Source organism: Lissotriton helveticus, chromosome 1_2, assembly GCF_964261635.1.
Source record: "Lissotriton helveticus chromosome 1_2, aLisHel1.1, whole genome shotgun sequence".
NCBI lineage: Eukaryota > Metazoa > Chordata > Amphibia > Caudata > Salamandridae > Lissotriton > Lissotriton helveticus.
The window spans coordinates 340,813,108-340,839,160 of record NC_136058.1 but is presented as its reverse complement, the minus strand read 5'-3'; the positions used below and the strand labels follow the sequence as shown (position 1 = coordinate 340,839,160).

The 26,053-nt window shown below is 37.5% G+C and overlaps 1 non-coding gene across 1 annotated transcript; it reads right to left on the bottom strand.

Annotated features, from left to right (window-relative positions):
• Positions 1-21,115: 21,115 nt before the first annotated feature.
• Positions 21,116-21,187, bottom strand: TRNAD-AUC (transfer RNA aspartic acid (anticodon AUC)). The gene has a single exon. It is a non-coding gene; the product is annotated as a tRNA-Asp (tRNA).
• Between the last annotated feature and the right edge of the window lie 4,866 nt (positions 21,188-26,053).

The following is a 26,053-nucleotide window of genomic DNA, read 5'->3' as shown; positions in this document are numbered from 1 at the left end:
CTTTAAACAGTGCTCACCTCCTTGGGGTTAAGGCATACCCTCGATCAATTCACAGTATTGTAATAGGCAGATTTGCTGCTTTTGGTTAGGACAAGTAATCTTTTTTCCTAAATATTACAATACAGAAATTCCTAGCCAAAAACAATCAGTTTTATCAAGAAATTATTTCATTGAAATAAATATCTATCTATCGATCTGTCTATCTGGCTATCTTTCTAACTATCAATATATATATTTATATATATCTATATATATATATATAATCAGCTCACTTTATCATTTGCAGCTTATAACTATTAGCCACCAGGGGTCACTACTAACCAAAAGCAGTCATTCTACTTGTAAATTGTGCCAATCGAGTGGAACAGCAGCCTAGGATTCACCACGGCTTCATCTCATTTTCCAAGAGAATGCAGATGTAAAGTGTTTTTGATGGTACGCCTGTGCATATTGAAATATTCAGAGCATATTCTGAATTTCAGTTAACACATCAGTAAGCATTTTGTCCATCTGTGAATTCAACCTTTTTTCTCAATCGGAATAGGCAAGGATAATGACAGATATATTTTACAATGTTAGAAAGTGCATCATTTTATTTAATTGTGTGAATAAAAGGAATCGCCTCCCCGTCGGGGAATTGATCCCCGGTCTCCTGCGTGACAGGCGGGGATACTGACCACTATACTAACGAGGACTTATCGGCATCAGTTAAACAGTGCTCACCTCCTTGGGGTTAAGGCATACCCTCGATCAATTCACAGTATTGTAATAGGCAGATTTGCTGCTTTTGGTTAGCACAAGTAATCTTTTTTCCTAAATATTACAATACAGAAATTCCTAGCCAAAAACAATCAGTTTTATCAAGAAATTATTTCATTGAAATAAATATCTATCTATCGATCTGTCTATCTGGCTATCTCTAACTATCAATATATATATTTATATATATATTTATATATATCTATATATATATATATAATCAGCTCACTTTACCATTTGCAGCTTATAACTATTAGCCACCAGGGGTCACTAGTAACCAAAAGCAGTCATTCTACTTGTAAATTGTGCCAATCGAGTAGAACAGCAGCCTAGGATTCACCATTGCTTCATCTCATTTTCCAAGAGAATGCAGATGTAAAGTGTTTTTGATGGTACGCCTGTGCATATTGAAATATTCAGAGCATATTCTGAATTTCAGTTAACACATCAGTAAGCATTTTGTCCATCTGTGAATTCAACCTTTTTTCTCAATCGGAATAGGCAAGGATAATGACAGATATATTTTACAATGTTAGAAAGTGCATCATTTTATTTAATTGTGTGAATAAAAGGAATCGCCTCCCCGTCGGGGAATTGATCCCCGGTCTCCTGCGTGACAGGCGGGGATACTGACCACTATACTAACGAGGACTTATCGGCATCAGTTAAACAGTGCTCACCTCCTTGGGGTTAAGGCATACCCTCGATCAATTCACAGTATTGTAATAGGCAGATTTGCTGCTTTTGGTTAGGACAAGTAATCTTTTTTCCTAAATATTACAATACAGAAATTCCTAGCCAAAAACAATCAGTTTTATCAAGAAATTATTTCATTGAAATAAATATCTATCTATCGATCTGTCTATCTGGCTATCTTTCTAACTATCAATATATATATTTATATATATCTATATATATATATATAATCAGCTCACTTTACCATTTGCAGCTTAAAACTATTAGCCACCAGGGGTCACTACTAACCAAAAGCAGTCATTCTACTTGTAAATTGTGCCAATCGAGTGGAACAGCAGCCTAGGATTCACCACTGCTTCATCTCATTTTCCAAGAGAATGCAGATGTAAAGTGTTTTTGATGGTACGCCTGTGCATATTGAAATATTCAGAGCATATTCTGAATTTCAGTTAACACATCAGTAAGCATTTTGTCCATCTGTGAATTCAACCTTTTTTCTCAATCGGAATAGGCAAGGATAATGACAGATATATTTTACAATGTTAGAAAGTGCATCATTTTATTTAATTGTGTGAATAAAATGAATAGCCTCCCCGTCGGGGAATTGAACCCCGGTCTCCCGCGTGACAGGTGGGGATACTGACCACTATACTAATGAGGACTTATTGGCATCAGTTAAACAGTGCTCACCTCCTTGGGGTTAAGGCATACCCTCGATCAATTCACAGTATTGTAATAGGCAGATTTGCTGCTTTTGGTTAGGACAAGTAATCTTTTTTCCTAAATATTACAATACAGAAATTCCTAGCCAAAAACAATCAGTTTTATCAAGAAATTATTTCATTGAAATAAATATCTATCTATCGATCTGTCTATCTGGCTATCTTTCTAACTATCAATATATATATTTATATATATTCACTGAAAAAACCATAGGTTATAGACCATATATAGTTAGGGATTAGCATTTAAAAAACCTTATTTTACTCACACAAAACCATTGAAATTCCATATATAGTTAGTTGTACTAACTATATATCACGCACCCGCAATCCACTGCTGATGATGTCACATATTACATCATTCATGACATGGTCAGTGACATCACTGATGACATCACTGATGACATCTCAAATGACATCACTGATGACATCACTGATGACATCATCCAGTGACTGTGTGTTTCTGTAAAGTTTAAATATGTTTTACATATTGAAGAATGAGTAGATGTAGAAGTGTCTGGATGAAGGATTTAGTAGGTGCGTGACTGACTGTATGAGTGAGTGATTAAATGTGTCTCACTGAGTGCATGGGTTAGTGACTAAACTGTCTTAATTTGTGCATCATTATGTCTGTTGTTCTGTAAACTGCTGCATGTGTTGATCAGTAGCTATATGAGTAACTATATAGGTTATTGATTGGTTGCCCAAGCATTTGTATGGGAGACTGAGTGTGTGTGTGAGTGGCTGGGAAGTGTATGACTCTGTGCATAGATGTATGGGTTCAAAAGTGCATGTTGGAAACAGCTGTATGGGCGGTTGACTGTGTGCATGACTGTATTGGTGAGTGAATAGATATCTCAGTGCTACATGTCAAATTAAGTACATATGTAAAATACAGTACATGTGAGAGTTGACATATATAAATAACTGTGCATAAGAGCCAGTGAATGTGTGAGTGGCTGTATGGATCATTGTGAACTTGTATCCAGGATTGTATAAGTGAGTAAATATGTTTTAGTATTTGTTTGAATAAGTAAGTAAGGTGTGTTTAACTGTATAGTTAAGGAAATGGAGGTGTGATTGATTGTTTGCATGACTGTCTAGGTGTGTGTGTAACTTCATGGATGAGTGACAATCTGTGAGTCTGTGTTTACACTGAGTGTATCTAAGGTTATATTAGAGTCTGAAGAGGTTCATCGTATTATCACAACAGTGATGTCATCAGTAATGTCATTTGAGATGTCATCAGTGATGTCATCAGTGATGTCATTTGAGATGTCATCAGTGATGTCATCAGTGATGTCATTTGAGATGTCATCAGTGATGTCATCAGTGATGTCACTGACCATGTCATGAATGATGTAATATGTGACATCATCAGCAGTGGATTGCGGGTGCGTGATATATAGTTAGTACAACTAACTATATATGGAATTTCAATGGTTTTGTGTGAGTAAAATAAGGTTTTTTAAATGCTAATCCCTAACTATATATGGTCTATAACCTATGGTTTTTTCAGTGAATTTTTAAGGTTTTGTAAATGCTAATTCCTAACTATATATGGTCTATAACCTATGGTTTTTTCAGTGAATTTCATTGGTTTTTTAATAGCTAATATCAAAACCTTTACAATGTATTATTCTTTAAAAAGAAAAATATTTTTTACATGTTTTTTATACAATTTTTTTTTTATTTTTTTTTGTTTCGCTCCCAGTACGCGTACCGGTTAGCTTCCCGTTAGCTCAATCCGGAGGCGCGACCCGGTACGCGAACTGGTAAACGTTCCTTTAGCGCACCTCTCGCGTTACAAAACAACATCGCGACGCTTCGCGTCAGCATGACGTTTCGCGTTCTCGCGTAATACGTCATATTACGTGCTACGTTCGCGTACCCGGAAGCGCAGCGGTACGCGAACCGGAAGCGATCCGCGGCGCGGCGCCGACCGCGTAATGTAAACATAGCAGGTCATGTGACTCGATAATAACACTTTTCATTGGTTCATTTCACTTTTGGTTTCCTAATGATGTAATACAAGGTCATGTGATCTAAAATGGACACTTTTCATTGGTTTAGAACTTTTGTTTTTCCCAAATGATGAAAACCCCTCCTTCTTTCATCACTCTGACTTTCATCTTGGTGAGAGAAAGACCCTTTATTGAGACTTTGTGATGGCTTCATTAGTAGCTTCAGCTGGTGCTAGCCCACCACCTCCACCAAATCCAAGAAAGAGAGGACCACCTGCAGAAGTAATTCTGCAAGAAGAAGAAGAACAGGAAGAGGAGGAAGAGGAGGAAGAGCATGAGTTTTTGCCAGAGGAGCCCAGGAGGTACAATCGACAGGAGAATTATATCTGGCAATTCTACAGAATTCCTGAGGGGCAAAAGAAAGTGAATGCTCGTTACGTGTTTTGCCGCATATGCGGTGACAGATTGTCAAGGGGCACTGATAAAAAATATAGTTATGGCAATCATACTATGCATCGGCATATGAGTAGGTGGCACCCAAATAACTATAGTGCTGCCCAGCTACGTGACCAACAACAAAATCCCCTCCAAATGGCAAGAAGATCGGTGGTTCCAGAGGTGTCGGGACCAGAGGCGAGGGAGGTGATTGCAAACATCCAAATGTTGTTTGGGCACGTAAAACAAGTGTGCGTGGAATGTGGCGCTTTCATCTGCTACAGAGAAAGTAGCATCACTTTGATTTTGCGAGCAATTCAAAATCATATTAATGTTTGCACAAGACGCACCAAAAAATAAATTCTTTTTTTTTTTTTGCTCCTGTTGAGCCCTTTATAATGGATCGTTTTTGTTTCCCCCCCCCCAAAAAAAACCAAAAAAATTTTAAAAACGTTCAGAAAATACAAAAAAAGTAAAAAAATGTTCAAAAAATACTAAAAAAAATATAAAACAACAAAAACATAAAAAAAAAAGTTCTTTTCAGAACTAACTCCCCATTATAAAAAAATTGGTAGAATATTTGGAACTCTGCCAACCTGTATTTCTCTTAGTTCGCTCCCGGAGCGCTACCCGGTACGCGTACCGGAAGCTAACCAAAAAAATATTTTTTAAAAAAGAACAGTAACTATAAGGGAAGGAAATACACAGTTATGTTAAAAGAAAGACAGCTCTAGGGAGTAAACTAAGGATACTGTTACCTACAATCCACTGTTGATGATTTCACATATTACATCATTCATGACATGGTCAGTAACATCAACAGCAGTGGATTGTAGGTAACAGTATCGTTAGTTTACTCCCTATAGCTGTCTTTCTTTTAACATAACTGTCTATTTCCTTCCCTTATAGTTACTGTTCTTTTTTAAAAAACATTTTTTTGATCAGTCATAAACAGTGACATTAATAGAAACAGAGAGAGTGAACAAGAGTGAAGAACTATGGTCCTCCTCAGCCACCCTCAGAAAACCAAGGGGGTCAAGATACATCTACCGTGCCCCCTTCTACCTATTCTGAACATTATTTGCCCTCCATCTTGTATCTTGATTCGAACGAAACACAAAATGGTGGACTGCCATAACGCTGCTGGTTTGCGAACCGGGCAACTTCCCAGGAAGCGGTCCCAAAAAAAAAAAAGTTGGGAAAGTAATTCACAGACACTAAGAGTAATAGAGATGGAGTGAGTGAACAAGACTGAGGAACTATGAGAACAGAGGGACTGAGAAAAAGAGTGGAAGGAGTTGAGTAAATAGGTAATAGAGAAAGGAATGAGGAAAGTAGCAAAGGCAGGAAACTGAGGATTAAAGAAGTGAAGCAGTGGATCTAATAGTAGGTGAATGTGATAGAAATGTAACGAAAAGAGTACAACTATTTACCTTGTAATTGCCGTTAAATTAATCACATTTTATTTCTATACTTTCAATCTGTGAAAGAGAGAACCAACATTTGAAAAAAATTAAAATATGTATTTAAAAATTACAAAAGACAAGGGAAAATATTGAAGGACAAATAGTTTTTCAACAACTTTGACACTGACAGAAGCTTCTGCTTCTCCAGGTCCTCTACACAATGCTAAAGATATACATTTTAAACTAACAGTATCTTGATGCAGATGAAGTGAGGCCTATCTTAAAACATGGTGCATCTTTTGCATTGCTCTTGTTTCAGAAAAGTGTCGCTTCAGTATGCCAATAACATGTCTCCTATCCAGAGATTTGTTTGAGGTGAGGCCTACTCAGAGTTCAAGATGAGATTTACACTTGTTGAAGTGTACAGAGGAGATAATATCTGTGAAAGTCTACTAATGAAGTGAGTCATGTCCACTGCACTCTTCAACAAAGTAGAAACCTCCTATGTTTCCCTGGACAGACCTAAACTTGATCTGCACAATGTGATTCGTAATGATAGGAAACTCAGGTGATGTAATTGAAATATGTGCAATTTATTTTGCTCATTTCACAATCACATCACTTGTGTTTCCTTTGCTTAGGTATCTCATTGTGCAGATGTAGTCCAGCATATGAAAGAATACGTAGAAGTGCAGCACTGCATACAATAAATTTAACACTTACAGAAAACTCACCTTCTCCATGCCTCCTACACAGTTCTACATATACATCATAAATGCAAACAGTACAGAATTAATTATACATGTTAAATGGTTTATTTTTGCTGTTCTCAGAATGTATCAAAATTCACTAAAAACAGTGACTTGAAGGTATTCATCATGTAACAGCGGGGAAAAAAAAACACAATCAAAATGATTGTGTTTAAAAAACCCATACAACATCAGAAAATAAAATTCAGAAGTCCTTAAAGTTAACTTACTTTCCATGACGTCCAAGGATGTCCTATGAACAGCTTACACTCTTTTGTGCTGTTATTACTTTCAGCCCGCCACTTTCTGAAAGAAAACCTCCATCGTTTTTAAAAACACGTTACATGCAATAAATGACTTCTTGCTCTCTACCACTATTTTCCACAAGGCCAAATCTAGTCAGAGATATTTATAACTCTTGGATTTCTTGTAAGCCAATCCCATCATTTGGCATTTCCGCAACTTTCAGAATTAAAATGTTGAAGATCATTTTCACAATCCTGGAATAGTAATATCTTCCCCTTCTTGGTCAGTCATGTTCTACATTTCCTATGACACTGATACTGCTTAATATGAAGCAGACTTACACTACCTCTATGAGTACTACAATTATTTAATTCTCTACATCACTTTTAATCACAAAGCAATGTAAAACAGTAGACAGCATTGCAGACTTACATTCCCTCTACTCCATGTTTTGATTGGCTGCTTCAATTAGCTTATGAAAAGAAACAGTTTTTCTGAACTCATTTAAAGTGCACATACATCTCCATGATGTCCAATCCTTTGATTAGAAGTTATGTCTCTGAACTACACTTATCCTCAAGGCCAAATTGTGTAGGAGCCATTAGAACTTCTTGAAATTCCACAGATCATATCCCGAGATTATTTTCCTAAAATTTTGGTTTTAAAAACACCAGGTAAGAGTTTTTAAGGTCATACGGCAATTTTTTTTTGAAAATTAAAACAGAATCATTGCAGAATGACCAGCCATTTCTAGACTTTAAATAAGCTGTGTAATGTCCTGATGATATTGAAGGGCCGTCATGATATATAATTGCTGTAGTTACAAAAGTCCTTCCTGATATTGACAACTGCGAAGCTACAAATTTTTTTATTAAAGTTGTCAATTTTGTTCCATCAGGCCTACATCGTTGGAACATTAAAATGACGTACTGGCCATATGTTCGTATAAATAATGTGGACATCATTTCAGATTTACATTGGCTACACTCCATGCTGTGATTAGCAGCTTTTACTAGCTTATTAAAGGACACTGATTTACTGTCTGGCAAAGTTAAATATATAAATCTTTCTGAGTCTACACTAGTAGTACTTGATACCATACAGTTCTCGCAGTCATGCTGCCATTGATAAGAAAGCCCAAACAGCTGATCTACATCTACACCTTCAGCATGTAATACATCAAGCATATACATTAAAAACTCCTGACAATCTTGCTGAATATTTTGAGAGAATTGTGTTTGCCCTGAACATCTGTCTAACAGGTTTCGAATTTCAGACACACTTTCTATTTTTGTTCTATCTGTGCTACATTTCTCTAACACAGAATTCAACAAACTGCAAAATCTTTGATCAGAATTGACCACAATCTCTTCTTTTACATTTTTTAGAGAAAACAAAACATTCATTACTACATTAGCATAGCAGTTGACACCAGAACTGTTTTCAAACTGAAAACCAACAACATCTTCAACAGAATCCTCTTTGTTTCTGCTTGTAATTTTAGGTTCATTCACTTTTTGTCTTTTTGCTACAACCTCCCCAGTATTGTTCTCATTTCTTCGTTTCCGGCCTACCAGACGTTTCTCAAACAAAGGAAACTGAGGCAAATGTGGCGCATACTCTCTTCTTAACCTATTGTATTCCTTAACACAATCTAGATCTGCACAAATGTTTCTGACATCACACTCAATCAAGTACAATCCCGATAAAGTTCTAACTCGTGACAATGCCACATATGCCATACCCTCCTTGAACACAGAACTGCCAATATTCACCAATGCAGTGTCTACACTTAAACCTTGCGATTTATGAATTGTCACCGCATATGCCAAGCAAACAGGGAACTGCTTACGGCGAACATATAAGTCTTTTACAAGCAAAAATCTAGCAGAACAACGAGCAATTAGCTGTACTTCCTCAATGCCATCAAATTTAATTTTTAAAAATTCAATTCCATCTCTATTTCTGTATTTCACAAAATCAACAACATTACCCATTGATCCATTTACCAGACCTCTTTTAACATGTAAATTCCTTCTTAAAATTATACGGCAGTTCAAGCACACATTCAGAGTCTTTTCAAAACCTGCAGTTTTAGATATAGTCTTCTCTAATGAATCCAATTTTGATTTCAGATTCTCAGACAAAATAATTGTTGATCCCATATGCTCTACTCTGTCAATAGCTTCCAATTTCACAATCTCTTGCTTTTCTAAATGCAACATTTTGTTGTTGAATTTGGCACATTCTGCAAGAGTTGGCATCAAACATATTCCAGATTTTTTCTCAGTAACTTTCTGAAAAATATTCTCAGGCACAACATCTTCGTCTGGATATAAATTTGTCAGTAATCGTGCATGTAAAGCTTCTTTCCCATGCTCGGTCACTTTTCCAATTCTAACATCTTGTAGAATAGTCTTGTAAACTTCATCCTTTGCCTGACGCATATTTTCATGCAGTTCAGCATAATTGAAGTTTAACCATATATTGACGTTGCCAATGCTGCCTAGGCACTTCCTGGTATCTTCATGCGTGAGCATTTTGAACACAGGTTGCCCTTTCACTGGTGTCAGCTGCAGAAGATCTCCGAAAACAATGATGTGTTTGCCACCAAATAACACATCATACTCTGTTTTGAGAACTTCTTGCATCCTCAAATGCACAAAGGCAAGCATGACATTGGAAACCATGCTTACTTCGTCAATGATAAGAAGTTTCATTTTCCTCAAGATTCTTGAAACTTCAAAACAAGCATCTCCAGATAGCTTGTGATATTCTAATTTGTTGTCATGCTCCACTGGCAGCATCAGTAAACGATGTAAAGTAATCCCTTTAATATTATGTGCTGCCAGTCCAGTTGGAGCAGTGACAACACAAGACAGCGATGACTCTGTCCTTTCCTGCAAATAGCATGAAATTGCTTTAATGAGGAAACTTTTTCCAGTTCCCGCTTCTCCACTCACGTACAGTCGGACAGGCTTCAACGACGTACATGAGCACTCTTTCTTATCATGACTTAATCCATGATCAATTTGCATGGTAACTTCGTCATATATTTTCCTCTGCTCAACGTTGAGTTGCCTTTCCAACTCTTCTAAGTTAACCGCATCCTCTTGAGCATGTGCCATGGCTCTTTCCACCTCATTCATAGCAGTGGCAGCTTCATTTTCAATAAGAGGTCCTCCTAGTGGATCCTGACTCAATGAAGCAGAACTCTGACTGTCCTGAGAACTGTCTCTGGCAATCTCGGCTGCAATCGTTGCTTCCTGCTCAATTTCCGCATTCAACATTTCTACATATTTGGGAAAAGCAGGACATTCTATGGTCTCCTTGGCGGCATTGAAAGAGTCTTCATAACAGAGGAAATCTCCAAGCAGTTCCTCTTCTGCACGCCAAGGCTTGAAAAGTTGCAAAAGTGCTAAATAGAAAAACTCCTTTTTTTCAGGAGATTTGCCACTCAATTTTCGATGGTTTATCAAGTGGCATTTTCTTTGCTTCACCAGACATCCCTCACTTCCTATTACAGCATACACTCCTTTCTCAGTATCTTCTTTGATGTTCCTCTTGAACATGTAATTTTGCAGAACCTCATACAGACAAACATTCTCTAGGTGACTGCTTCGATTTGGATAATATGTATCCAACATGTTTGTCTTCAAAATGTCGGTACTGTTTGGCTCCTTTTCCGCCAAATACTCAATTTCCCGCACAGGTTTGAGAACTCGATTACGCGTTGCAGCAAGACCAAGACTCGCCCAAACGATACTCCTGGACTTGGCATAGAGACTTGCTGAAGACAACCGGTCAGAACATTCGTACGCACCGATTTCTCGATGCGACAACATCTTCAGACTGAAACTGTACAACTTCTTGCTGAGGCTCTTTTCATGGGAAATGTCCTCCCACATATCCTTCAATTCTGTCTTCTCTTTTTTGGTGATGTAAGACGTCACATACCGAGCCACAGCCATACAGTTATCAGCCACAAACTGTATATCCATGTTAGCATTCCACATGGACAAAATCACCGGGTTGTAGTCGTTGATGTACTTGGACTCTTCGTTCCTCTTCAAATTGTAAGTGTTTTTAGGTGATTTCTTCATGACATTGTGTCGCAGCGAAGACATCAAACTGTTTACTCTTCCTTTAGAAATCACCGGTCGTGGATTGCCGAAACGACATTTAGTGTAGAACTTGTCCTTGTTTCGGAATTTACGACGGCAGTACTTTCCACATCGATGGCTTTGGAAACGCAGAACTTTTTCTCTTAGGCTTTTCTTCTCCTTTGCGTTTGGAACAGCACACGTAGAATACTGTTGGATGAAACTCATCACTGAGTCATCTGGATCCGTTCCAAATTTAGGTGCATCCTTGATCCACAGCAACATATGTATATGAGGAGCACCTCTTGCTTGGTACTCCTTTCTCCAGAAGAAATCCAACACCTCTCCAAGAGGTGGATTCTTCTTATTCATGATGAAAGACATCATAGCTTCAAATCTATGATTGAAGTACCTACATACATTGACTGGATCCAAAGAGCACAGTTCTCCGGGTGTCTTGAATTCGATGTTTTCTAGGTTAGCATTTGCCTCTCGTAGAAATTCAAGTAAGTCTTCCCAGCCATACTCGGCACAGCTCAGAGTGAGGAACCATGTGGGAGTACCTAAGTTCCTCAGCATACATTTTAAATCACCATGACGACGGTACCAGTACTCATTAGTACCACGCTGACACGCCATGAGATTAATCAGGTGAGAATCCAAAATACTATCTTGGACATTCACTTTATCCATAAAATCACTTGCCGAGATGTTTTGCATGTGTATACCACTTTTCAAGATGTGGTTCACTGCATATGACAGTCCAGACAGATCGCTTTCAAACAGGAGATGAAACAAATAAGGAATGCATTGTCGAAACCTAGCATCTCCTGCATACAATCGCAAAGTCCGGTATTCAGAAGCAGGAATTTGATGAGGTCGCTCATCATATCTTCCTCCCTGACCTGTTGGAAAAAGCTGTGGGAAACACCGAGCTTCCAAACTTTCCTCCCAAACACTAATGGGACTCCCTTTGGCTTGTTTCATTTGAAACAACTCAATAGCATTCCCCATGACTTCCTTTGAATGCAAAGGATGAACACTATAATGTTCATATATTTCCTCACTAGTAGAGGGTTCTACTTTCTCAATTTGACCAGCACACAAATCGCTATCCTCTTCCTCACTTACTTCCTCTTCTGCAACATATACATTCTTATAGTATTTATTATTTTTTTTCAAATACAATGTTGCCTTTTTAACTTTCCTAACATCTACTAAATCTTGCCATATTTTCTTATTCTTTGTCGGAACCCCATTAACTAAGATAACCAGAGGTTCCTCTTCCACTTTTTCTACTCCAATTGTGTTAATGTTTTTCTTCAAATCTAGAGGCAAATAAACAACTCTTCCCTTTAATCCTCTCTGTAAATCTGATGGAGGCAATTTCCCTGTCTTTGGCTCCATTCTTACAATAGCCTGAAAGGGATGGATACTTTGAATCAAAATAGATTCATAAGTATTTAAATCCTTCAATTCAGAAGGAATCTCAACCAATTCCAGATTATTATGAACTGCTCTAGCAGGCATCTGGTTTTGTTTTAATTTGTTACAACAATAAGTACACACACGTTGATCCAATCCCAAATCAAAACAATTTTCTACCATCAAGTATGTTGCAAAATCCTTCCATTCACTATTATTTTCCCTTTCACTTTTTGCATATAAATCCACTAACTTAGTCTGATTCTTATAATAAGTGCGTCGACAACACACACAAGTGAAATTAGGCCTCTCACTTGATTTCATGTCAAACGTCGCAATTTCCCTCTGGAAATTATCTGTACTGGAAACATGTACAGTATCTTCCAAATGACCCTCTATTTCTTGCTCAATTTCAACATTCTCCTCTTTACTTCCAAAGTAACAAAACTCAATTTCTTCACATATATTCCTCACATCTATTTCAGAACCATGCAAAAGAGCAGCGCATAATTGTTTCAGCATAATTGCTGGACTCTTAGCATAATACAACAGTCTAACTAACTTCCTCACTTTGTTATGATGCACTGCTAGCATCCTGAAATGATGAAAAACACTCTGGCATACTCTCCTGGAAAGACAAGCCAGTGAATGACCATGCAAACCTGTCACTTCTCTCACTCTGCAAGGATCTAATTCTTGCAACAACCTCATTTTCTGCTTCAAACTTTTCTTGTTAAATGACCGTACAAAATCACAAAGCAAATTGATGGAATCCTGTCGCACACTGCAAATACTACTACACTTCCAGGTGTACACAGGACCCTTAGCACGTCTTCCTAAAACCTCATTACCTAACAACTCTTCTGCCTCTGTTGTCACAAGTTTTTCTTTTTCAACTGGACAACCATCTTTCACTTCATAAGCACGACCACTGATGTCAACTGCATGCACCAAATCATTATCCTGGAAATAACTCTCTTCATTAAAAAATGCCTCACAGCTTGAACTATGTATCCATTCTCCAGAAAAAACTTCACAAAAATTACTACGATTAACTATTCTCTTCCATCTACTATTTCTTTTGAAATCAAAAATTGCCTTGTTTAGCTTCCTAATTCTATTGATTATCAAAATAAATAACTTACGTTTAATTTCAAAAGCCTGATCAATAACTTTCTCAACTTTTTTTTTTCTCCTATAAAAAACTAATTTCTGTTGACCTTTCTTAATATTTTTTAACAAATTGCCAATTATCCTGTTACGGAACATTCGTTTACGAATCTCCGTAAACTGTTGTTTCCTTCTACTATCATGCACAGATTTATCTCTTGCTCTAGCAGTAACATTTTCATTTGTCCTTTTCTTTCCATTTGATTTACTTGTGTTGTTATGGATTGAAACATTTTCTGTACTAATATTTTTTTTATTAGAAATATTTTTTATGAAATATTTAGAGCTCTTACCCGGTGCTTTCTTCATCGCTTGAGAAATCTTTTTGTTAGAGGACTGCTGCATTTTTTTTTTCTCCTGCTGTCTTTGACGTTTTGCAGCCTTCATCTCTCTTATTTTTGTAGGCATAGTTGAATCTGAGGAAAAATATAATAAAAATGTTATTAAACATTATTATCAAACAGTAAATCAGTAATAGTGATCAAAAACATAACACACTACTTGACATTTTAAATAGAAGATTTTTTAGTCCTTGCAAATTTACAATACAGAAATAGCAGAAAAGAAATGAGATTTATATTTATGTTACCTATGCTATTTTATATGTGAATCTGATCTAATTTTATGAGCATATTTTAATATTTTATTGAAGACACTACACATAACCTGTTTTTGAAGGTGTCTTTATTTTTAAATTAAACGGTTTACCTTTTTACTTTTTATTGATTATAAATTTTAAAAATAAATGTTTATAATTCCAAAGGCTCAAGCAGGTCAGCTTCCCATCCTATATCATATAATTCGGACAAATCTGCATCCTCATCACGCTCTTCTTCATCCTCAGGATTTAAATCATCCAATGGATCAACATCCACTGATGTTTCAATTACAAGTTCAATGATGAGGTCAAAATCAACTGATTGCAGATTGTCGCTCATGTTGAGGTTGTCTTTATCTTTAAAGAAAGACAACAACAATGAGATGTTGCAGAGTAAGAGACAAATCTCACAGATTATAATAGTAAAATTATTTAACAAGAGTAACATTTTGCAGCTATTATTTAGCCATGTCCAGCGATGCTGAGCAGGTGAAGCCTATGTCTAATTTTTCACTGAACAGGACTCATCTGTTCTTAACCTTGGATAAGCCTCAACGACTCTGTGTCCCCTGCACATACTCAAATGTTAAAGTGCAGATTTATATTAAATGGCACATCCCCAGGCATGCACCAGTTAATGTGCACCACTGCTTTACCACCCATGGTGTGCCGCATTTACAATCAGATAGGAGAAAGCTGCTTCAAAACCCTGCGCCTGCTTGAAGCTGGCATAGGTCTTGACGCAGCATTGTATAGATGGGGCACCCCTGATCCTTGCTGGAGCTGCATCGCACTTACGATACAACTCCAGCAATGCGCCACCTTTACAGCACAGATGCGTCACGCATCTGTGCCTTTTTTGCCCCATGCTGCGCCGCATTGTAAATGCAGCACACCATGGGTGGCGGAACAGTGGCGCAGGATGACTGTCACATCCCTGGGGATGCGCCACTCATCATAAATCTATCCCTAAGCTTCTTATCTTGTTACAGATGAACTGCCATATGTATCATCAAAATATTTTACATATTATAAATAGCAAATTTTAAGGAATAAATAGCGATTCTTTACTATTCCTAATTTGCAATGAGCAAATTGCTAATTGCAAATTACCCATTCATTTCCATAGGCTAGGAGGCTCATAGGAATTAATGTTGCAAGTTGTGATTAGCAATTAGCTCATCACAAAATAGGATTTTTTTCAAGCGTGCAGGGGTATCTCAAGAACACCCTGCTGCACCCCTGAAAAAGAAATTTGGGAGCACATGGCACACCTACATGCCCTAATGGCATGTATGGGCGTCATATGGGACCTTTTTTTTTTTTAAAAAAAAATGCTTTTTGAAAAGAATTCGCAAATTACCACAAACTACAAGTTGGTGGTAGTTTCCAAATCCTTAATATGATTTTTTACATATTTTTTTTTATACATTGCATTTAAGGAATCACAAATTTTGAATTATTGACATTTTAAGTAATTTCCACATGTGCACTGTTTTCTAAATATAATTTGAAAATCGTTTTTGGGGAAAAGTAATGGTTTGCAAATTTATGACAAGGACATAATGGTGTATGCTTCTCTATAAGGCATTTCAGTATCTCTAATGTCATTTTTCCCATATTACATTATAAGACCTTTCCCCATGAAGCACATTCCTTGTAAATATGCTCCCACCAGTGCATTGCAAATTTAGATTTTGACTGTTTCAGACACATAGCCATGTTGAAAGTGACCCAAAAAAATTGCAAACGTTTAAAAAAAAAACATTCATGTGTCTTAATGACATTTTAAGTCATTTCCCCATGGACAATGTTTTCTAAGTGGCACAAAAGAGGTATACACCTATCATAAATCTGTCCCTAGAATTATAAATGATTAAATCAGGATGACAATAAGATGTGGCCTATCCAGAGGTTTGTTTAAGGTGAGGCCTACTCAGGATTGCAGATTAAAGTTATGCTTGATGAAGAATACAGAGGAGATAATTTATTGTAAAGGCCTACCAATGAAGTAAGTGATTTCTACTTCATTGCACCAGTCATCATAAATGTATCCATAAGCTTCTTATCTTGTTAGACATCAACCGCCATATGTATCATATAACTATTTTGCATTTCCAAAAAAGCGAATTTTAAGGAATAAATAGCGATTCTTTACCATTCCAAATTTGCGATGAGAAAATTGCTAATTGCAAATTACCCATTCATTTCCATGGGCTAGGAGGCTCATATAAATGAAGGTGCAATTTGCGATTAACAATTTGCTCATCACAAATTAGGAATTTATTCCAAAAGTGCAGGGGTGTCTCAAGAACACCCTGCTGCAACCCTGAGAAAGAAATTTGGGGGCATATGGCGAACATAAATTTTAACAACATTCCTTTACCTCAAAAACGATTTTCAAATCATAACTTCAAAACACTACACATGGGAAAATTACTTAAATTGTCCTTAAGACACATAAAAGCGTATTTTGATTGGCTTTCCTGCATGGTAGGGTCACTTTTAACATGGCTATGTAACATAAACATTCAAAATCAAAATTTTCAATGTACAGGTGGGAGCATATTTACAAGCAATTTGCGCCACAAAGAAAGGTCTGACATTAAAATGGGAAAAATAACATCAGGGACAGTCAATTGCCTTATAAAGAACCATACACCATTATGTCCTTCTCATGAATTTAAAAACAATTCCTTTTTCCCAAAAACGATTTTCAGATCATAATTTCAAAAAACTGCACATGAGAAAATGACTTAAAATGTCATTGAAACACATGAAAGCATTTTTTTATTGGCTTTCCTGCATGGTTGGTTCACTTTTATCATGGCTATGTAACACAAACATTGATAATTAAAATTTTCATGCACATGTAAGAGCATATTTACAAGCAATTTGCGCCACAGAGAAAGGTCTTACACTAAAATGAGAAAAATAACATCAAGGACAGTCAATTGCCTTATAAATAACCATACACCATTATATCCTTGTCATGAATTTAAAAACAATTCCTTTTCCACAAAAACGATTTTCAAATCACAATTTCTAAACACTGCACATCAGAAAATGACTTAAAATGTCATTAAAACACATGAAAGCATTTTTTGATTGGCTTTCCAGCATGGTTGCGTCACTTTTAACATGGCTATATAACAAAAACATTCAAAATCAAAAATTTCCATGCACATGTGAGAGCATATTTACTAGCAAATTGCGCCACATAAATCATAATTTTCTCCTTAAAGCACACTATTCTCTATCTAAAGTAAAGAAATATTTTCTCACCTTAGCAAATACTTTGAGTTTGAAAACAGTCTAAGAAACACACCAATTTGTCTTCAGCAGAGCAAAAGGTATGCACTCCAGAGTCTGCAGCTATCAAAAGCACAGAAATGGTGTAATTCTTCACACATATTTCTCATGTCACCCAATCAAAACTCTTCCCTCACTTTTTTTCAAATGAAAACCCTTCCCCCTCTGCCCTTTCTGCCTATTTTCCATAGCAACCACCTCTTGGAGAAACTCTGGTGTTTGCAAATTCACACAACAATGTTGCAATTGAACTCTGAACTCTCAGTGCACCTGCATATCCAGTGCTTTCTTTCATTTAATGATTTTTTATTGACCACTCAAAATACATCTTTCAAAGAACACATCTCTACACCCTAACTTTCTGTTTTCATCAATCAAAATCCACCAATCACTGTTACTACTTCATGAACACAGAAACTCCACAGTTTTTTTCATTTCAAACTCACATTTTTTCAACTGCCATTTCATTGCCACACTTCATCTGACTGCAGGAGAACCTTCTCTCACCATGTTTTCTGTCTGGATTGTTGGTCATAGTTATATTCACTGGGCTCAAAGGTACGTTGAAAGCAGGAATTTACCTAACCTCAATTTACAAGATGTGGAAATTAAGTGGTTTGGCCAGAGAGGATTAAAATGTCACCAATTGATACCATTGGTGAAAACCTTTATGCATTTGCCAAAACCTGACCTGTTAATTGTGCACTGTGGAGGTAATGACTTGGGCACTTTGACTGGTGTAGGTCTGGAAATGCTTTTAAAGGACACCTTTGAGCAATTAATGGCACTTTTTCCTCAGACTGCCTTGGTATATTCAAATATATGCCAAAGACAGAAATGGAGGTGGTCAAACCAATTTTGTCCACAAATTGAGAAGTCGAGGAAGCATGTAAACAAATCTGTTTCAGCTTACATGAGAGACCATGGAATGGGCTCCCTGTACAACAATAACTTGCGTTACTACATGCAAGATATCTACAGAGGAGATGGAGTTCACTTCTCAGATGAGGGCAACAGAGTTTTCACTCTGAATTTAAAAATGTGCATTGGTACCTACTTATAAGTACCTAAATGTACCATAAACCCAAAAGCTCTTCTCAGAGCTACCCTACATCTAATCACTCACAATTATTTTTTTACTCTAACTATTTTCACTAATTTTCAACAAAATACGCTCCCTGGTGCGCTACCCGGTACGCGTACCGGGAGCTAACCTCGCGAAATTTTTAAAAAAAATGTTTTTTTTTCCGCACATATGGGCCTCCTCAGCCACCCTCACAAAACCTAGGGGGTCAAGATAAGTCTACCGTGCCCCCTTCTACCCATTCTGAACATTATTTGCCCTCCATCTTGTATCATAATTCGACCGAAACACAAAATGGTGGACTCCCGTTACGCTTAAGGTTCGCGTACCAGGGCGCTCACCGGTTCGCGTACCGGGTCGCTTCCTGGGAAGCGCACCATCAAAAAAGGTGGGAAAGTAGTTCACAGAAAAGCCACTGGAGACAATTTCACCAAATATAGAATAGCTCATACTACATACCAATCCCTACCATTTTCACAAATTTGATTGGAATTCCATTTAGCCATTTAGCCTGTAGTCCTCTCTAAATACCGTGAGGTAAATTACTTCACAAAACACATCTGAAGTGTTGGAATTGACAACCAATTAAAATGTTACTTTCATTTTCTACTTTTTTTACCTGACATTTGATTGGTTATGTACCCGAATATATATAAAGGAAGAGAAGGAAACACAGCCATTTTGACTACTACTTCCTGGTGTACATTTCATTTGGATTTTCATTAATAACTTCAACTTCTTTTTAAAGGTAAGTTGTTATTTTTAAAACTGAAGTATATTGTGCACTTTAAGTTAATATGGCAAACTTTTTCTGTTAGTTATATACTATCCCTCTGTAGTACTTATAAATTTAGATACACTTTTTTATATTCCTACTTCCACTCTGATACTATACACTGCCCAAAGATAAATTCTCTGATAAAAACTGCCTATCTAAAATTAATCCCAACAGTGCCCTACCTCTACTAATATATATTTTTTTTATGCAAATTTCAGGAAAAATGGAAAGTGAACAAAACATTTCATTTGAAATTGTCCTTCCAGAGTCCAACACAGAAATCATTGATCCAAATGAGATTGAATTTATGGATGAAACATGGGACCAAGAACTACTGCAATGTGTGCAAGCAGTAGATAACCTCCTTGCAAATGAGGACATTTTACAACCTCAGAGACTACAATCTATATTCCATGATTATGAAATTTCTGACAATGAAATGTTAGAAAGTTTAATAAATTATGAAACACAATAAAAAAAGTTAAAAAAAAAAAATAAATAATCAACAAAACCAACAATCAATTAACATACAGCATTTGAAAAGTCTATCATTCATTTTTTATTGTGATACGCTCCCCAGTACGCTTCCCGGTTCGCGTACCACGAAAAAAAACAAAAAATTTTTTTATTTTTTTTTGCTTAGCGGGGCCCCTTTAAAGCCTCCACATCAAACCTAGGGGGTCAGGGAGTATCTACTATGCCCCCTTAAGGTCATTTGCCCCTTCGCTTTTGACCTCCTCTTGTCTCTCGATCCTACCGAGAGACAAGATGGCGGCCGCTCCGGACTGTTTAGAATGTTGACAGACACCGGAGAGCCAATCAACTTCGCTACGCGAAGTTCCGTTACGCGTCAAGTACGCGTACCGGGGCGCTGCCTGGTCCGCGCTTACAGATATATATCTTTTTTTGAACGTTATTTTCTCAAAATCCACTGCAGCACATATATTGAGACCTACAAAAGGCACATCGGGCTACCAGTCCCTACAATTTTGCCAAGTTTCGTGCAAATCCATTCAGCCGTTCGGGCTAAAAGTGAGGCTAACCGCCCTATGGAAAACTCAATGTTAAAAACACGTTTTGGGACCCCCCTTTTTTCTCGGCCCCCCCTGGACCAACTCCCCCCAAATTTCCAGTGGCTGCTCAGAAACAAAATGTTCCATTTTCCAGAAAATTTCAGCCAATTCCGTCCACAAACGCCAAAGTTATTAGACATAGAATTTTCAAAAATCCCATAGGGAAAAAATCCTAACTATATATACCTACTGGCGACCGCCAGTAGGTAATCTATATATATATATATATATATAATCAGCTCACTTTACCATTTGCAGCTTATAACTATTAGCCACCAGGGGTCACTAGTAACCAAAAGCAGTCATTCTACTTGTAAATTGTGCCAATCGAGTAGAACAGCAGCCTAGGATTCACCACTGCTTCATCTCATTTTCCAAGAGAATGCAGATGTAAAGTGTTTTTGATGGTACGCCTGTGCATATTGAAATATTCAGAGCATATTCTGAATTTCAGTTAACACGTCAGTAAGCATTTTGGCCATCAGTGAATTCAACCTTTTTTTCTCAATCGGAATAGGCAAGGATAATGACAGATATATTTTACAATGTTAGAAAGTACATCATTTTATTTAATTGTGTGAATAAAATGAATCGACTCCCCGTCGGGGAATTGAACCCCGGTCTCCCGCGTGATAGGCGGGGATACTGACCACTATACTAACGAGGACTTATTGGCATCCGTTAAACAGTGCTCACCTCCTTGGGGTTAAGGCATACCCTCGATCAATTCACAGTATTGTAAGAGGCAGATTTGCTGCTTTTGGTTAGGACAAGTAATCTTTTTTCCTAAATATTACAATACAGAAATTCCTAGCCAAAAACAATCAGTTTTATCAAGAAATTATTTCATTGAAATAAATATCTATCTATCGATCTGTCTATCTGGCTATCTTTATAACTATCAATATATATATTTATATATATCTATATATATATATATAATCAGCTCACTTTATCATTTGCAGCTTATAACTATTAGCCACCAGGGGTCACTACTAACCAAAAGCAGTCATTCTACTTGTAAATTGTGCCAATCGAGTGGAACAGCAGCCTAGGATTCCCCACTGCTTCATCTCATTTTCCAAGAGAATGCAGATGTAAAGTGTTTTTGATGGTACGCCTGTGCATATTGAAATATTCAGAGCATATTCTGAATTTCAGTTAACACATCAGTAAGCATTTTGTCCATCTGTGAATTCAACCTTTTTTCTCAATCGGAATAGGCAAGGATAATGACAGATATATTTTACAATGTTAGAAAGTGCATCATTTTATTTAATTGTGTGAATAAAAGGAATCGCCTCCCCGTCGGGGAATTGATCCCCGGTCTCCTGCGTGACAGGCGGGGATACTGACCACTATACTAACGAGGACTTATCGGCATCAGTTAAACAGTGCTCACCTCCTTGGGGTTAAGGCATACCCTCGATCAATTCACAGTATTGTAATAGGCAGATTTGCTGCTTTTGGTTAGGACAAGTAATCTTTTTTCCTAAATATTACAATACAGAAATTCCTAGCCAAAAACAATCAGTTTTATCAAGAAATTATTTCATTGAAATAAATATCTATCTATCGATCTGTCTATCTGGCTATCTTTCTAACTATCAATATATATATTTATATATATATCTATATATTACCTACTGGCGGTCGCCAGTAGGTATATATAGTTAGGATTTTTTCTCTATGGGTTTTTTGAAAATTCTATGTCTAATAACTTTGGCGTTTGTGGACGGAATCGGCTGAAATTTTCAGGAAAATGGCACATTTTGTTTCTGAGCAGCCCTTGAAAATTTGGGGGGGGTTCGTCCAGTGGGGGCCGAGAAAAAAGGGGGGTCCCAAAACGTGTTTTTAACATTGAGTTTTCCATAGGGCGGTTGGCCTCACTTTTAGCCCGAACGGCTGAATGGATTTGCACGAAACTTGGCAAAATTGTAGGGACTGGTAGCCCGATGTGCCTTTTGTAGGTCTCAATATATGTGCTCCAGTGGATTTTGAGAAATTAACGTTTAAAAAAAGATAGATATCTGTAACAGCGGACCGGTTAGCGCTCTGGTTCGCGGACTTTTCGCGCAACGGAGCTTTGTGAAGCGAAGCTGATTGGTTCTCCGGCGTCTGTCAACATTCCAAACAGTCCGTAGCGGCCGCCATCTTGTCTCTCGGTAGGATCGAGAGACAAGAGGAGGTCAAAACAAAGGGGGAAATAACTATAAGGGGGCATAGTAGATCCTCGCTGACCCCCTAGGTTTGATGTGGAGGTTTTAAAAGGGCCCCGCGGGGCAAAAAAAAACCAAAATAATAATAATCGAACGGCTGAATGGATTTGCACGAAACTTGGCAAAATATTAGGGACTGGTAGCCCGATGTGCCTTTGCTAGGTCTCAATATATGTGCTCCAGTGGATTTTGAGAAATTAACGTTGAAAAAAAGATATATATCTGTAACAGCGCTCCGCTTCGCGTACTTTTCGCGTTACGGAGCTTTGCGAAGCTGATTGGTTCTCCGGCGTCTGTCAACATTCCAAACAGTCCGTAGCGGCCGCCATCTTGTCCCTCGGTAGGATTGAGAGACAAGAGGAGGCCAAAGCGAAGGGGGAAATGACCATAAGGGGGCATAGTAGATCCTTCCTGACCTCTTAGGTTTGATGTACCATTTTGCCAAGTTTGGTGTAATTCCGTTCAGCCATTCAGGCTGTAGACGTATGTAAATGTCCTATGGAAAATTGCATGGGGAAAACACATTTGAAAGTGTTGAAATTTAGAACCAATTAAAATGTTACTTTGGTTTTGTATTTGTGTGTGATGAAAGTTAATTGGTTATGTATATATGTCAAATGAGAGGAAACCACAGCCATTTTGTGATACTACTGTCTGAGGTACATTTGTGAGGAATTTTTGGTGGTGAATTTCTGGTGTTTGATTTACACAGTACTAACACTTCTGCTACTTTTAAAAAGGTGAGTTGTTAATTTGTAAGGGGAACTATGTTGTACACTTGAAGATAATTTGAAAAATGTTTTCTGTTATTTATTTGCTGTCCTTCTGTTATACTAAATACTTGATGAAGTTAGTTTTATATTATGTATTACTAAAAACGATAAATGAAAGTGATTATTTTTTTCTGCAATTTACAGCAAGCAATTTCAAAATAAAATGGCTCACAATGAAGAGACCGTGGCAATTTCTTTTGAATTGTCCACTACATTGATTGAAATTGAGAGCACCAATAATGAAATATTGTCACAAGGAGGACATGACTTGTATGATTCCATTAGATTGATTGAAATGGACAGCACCAAGAATGAAATATTGTCACAAGGAGATGACTTGAATGATTCCACTACATTGATTGAAATTGAGAGCACCAATAATGAAATATTGTCACAAGGAGGAGATGGCTTGTATGATTCCATTAGATTGATTGAAATGGACAGCACCAATAATGAAATATTGTCACAAGGAGGAGATGACTTGAATGATTCCACTACATTGATTGAAATTGAGAGCACCAATAATGAAATATTGTCACGAGGAGATGACTTGAATGATTCCACTACATTGATTGAAATTGACAGCACCAATAATGAAATATTGTCAGAAGGAGGAGATGACTTGAATGATTTTTTTGATCAATCTCTTGATGGCGAATTTATCGAGTGTTTGGAGACCATAGAGTTACAAGAATCATCATTGCAGACTTTTAATGAGGAGATTCCAGATGAGATGATTGAAGAGGAAATTACTGATGAGGACATGTTAGTAGTTGTTTCAAATTTAGAAAATTCTGAAGAATAAATTTATATTTAGAAATCAAAAATTGTTTGAGACATTATTTATTTTTATTTTTAATTTATGAGGTTGTAGCGAAGTGATTGTAGTATAAAATGAGACTTATAGTATAGAGTGCAACATTTTTATGTTACATGGTAAGTTTACTCATATTTACTTCCCTTCTGCCACTATATTATCTCCAATGTGTATTTGACATGTCTTCTTCATCTCCGGCCTCCTTTCTCTCACTGTGTGTCTCCGATGCATCTTATCGCTGGTATTTTGTGTAATTACAGAAGAGAGTAAAATAAAATAGTTCGGAACGTGAAAAGGGGGCAAAGTAGAGTACTCCTCACCCCCTAGGCCTTTTTAGGCGGTCCCAAAAGGATCAGTTTCTGCTTTCCTGAGAGATTATGGTATGAGTTCCATATACCACAATAACTTGCATTACAACATGCAAGATATCTATCTCCTATTACCAACTTTTGGAGATATTCGCGCTAAGCGCGAATATCTCCAAAAAGTAACACCTGCCCTGAGCAGTTCTTAGCCATGTTATCCAATGGGAGGTGGATAACATGGCTAAGAGCATTAGCTCGGTAATGCATGAATATCGCTGAGTTTTTAGCGATATTCATGCATTGCGGCCGTTTATTATCGCATTTGCGATAAACCTTGATAATAGTAAGGTTTATCTTCGATAATTTCTGACGATGCTTAGTGGTAAAAAATTGGTTGGTAAGCATCGTTAGCGATAAATATCGCTTAACTTTGGTAATATGCCCCAACGTCTGTTAACGTTCGATTCGAAGGAAATGAGGAAGTGTTGAAAAACATTGTCTGCGCCATCTTGCCTTTTTTGAAATGCCACACTTTTGTCGTGCACGGCAGCCATTTTAGATGTCTTGACCAGACCCACTCTCTGCACGCTGTCGATTCGTAGCATGGCTCCTCACCCTCGTAAGCATCTCCCCCAGGCACTGGTCACCACCGCTCTCTGTCTTATGCATGGGCAATAAACCTTCCCCCATCTGCGCTGCTCTTCCCTGAGAATCACACTCTGTGCCCGCCCGACACCTCCCTTTCGCCCTATTCACTACCGCACCCTCTGACACTCCTCTTCCTCTGTGTCCGAATGTCCAGGCCGGTCCTAGGCTATCAGCTAGCCCTGCAGATGTAGTTTATGGCCCCAGCTGTAAAGAATCACCCCTCTTCAAAGGAGTTATAGTAGATCAAGGCCCACACCCGATGTGATCCGTCACAGCACACGCGTTCCTACTATCTGAAAACCATCCTGTATTGTGATTGGGGAGAGGACCGAGCCTGAAGCGGAAGATTCCAGGAATGACTCTTTGTACATCAAAGTTTTTACAATTATGTGTCACATTAAAAATATATAGCACTCCAACAAAGTAGTAGGAATATAAAACTTTAATAACATATAAATATATACAACAAAACAAAAACAGTAAAAACATTTAAACAACGAAGAGACCGTGGCAATTTCTTTTTAATTATCCAATAGATTTATTGAAATTGACAGCACCAATAATGAAATATTCTTGTCAGTAGCGGTCTGTTGTGCGAATAGTTCCAAGGCAGCAGAACGCGCTGAAATCTAGATGGCACGAAAGTGATGTCTAGCAAGTTGCCGCCCAGCAAATAACGGCGTGGGGCGCCGCGGGGGTGAGTGAGTCCAGTAGGCACCACAGCTATTCTTACCGGCATTGCAGAATTACTGCTGGGGACAATGCCTGTGC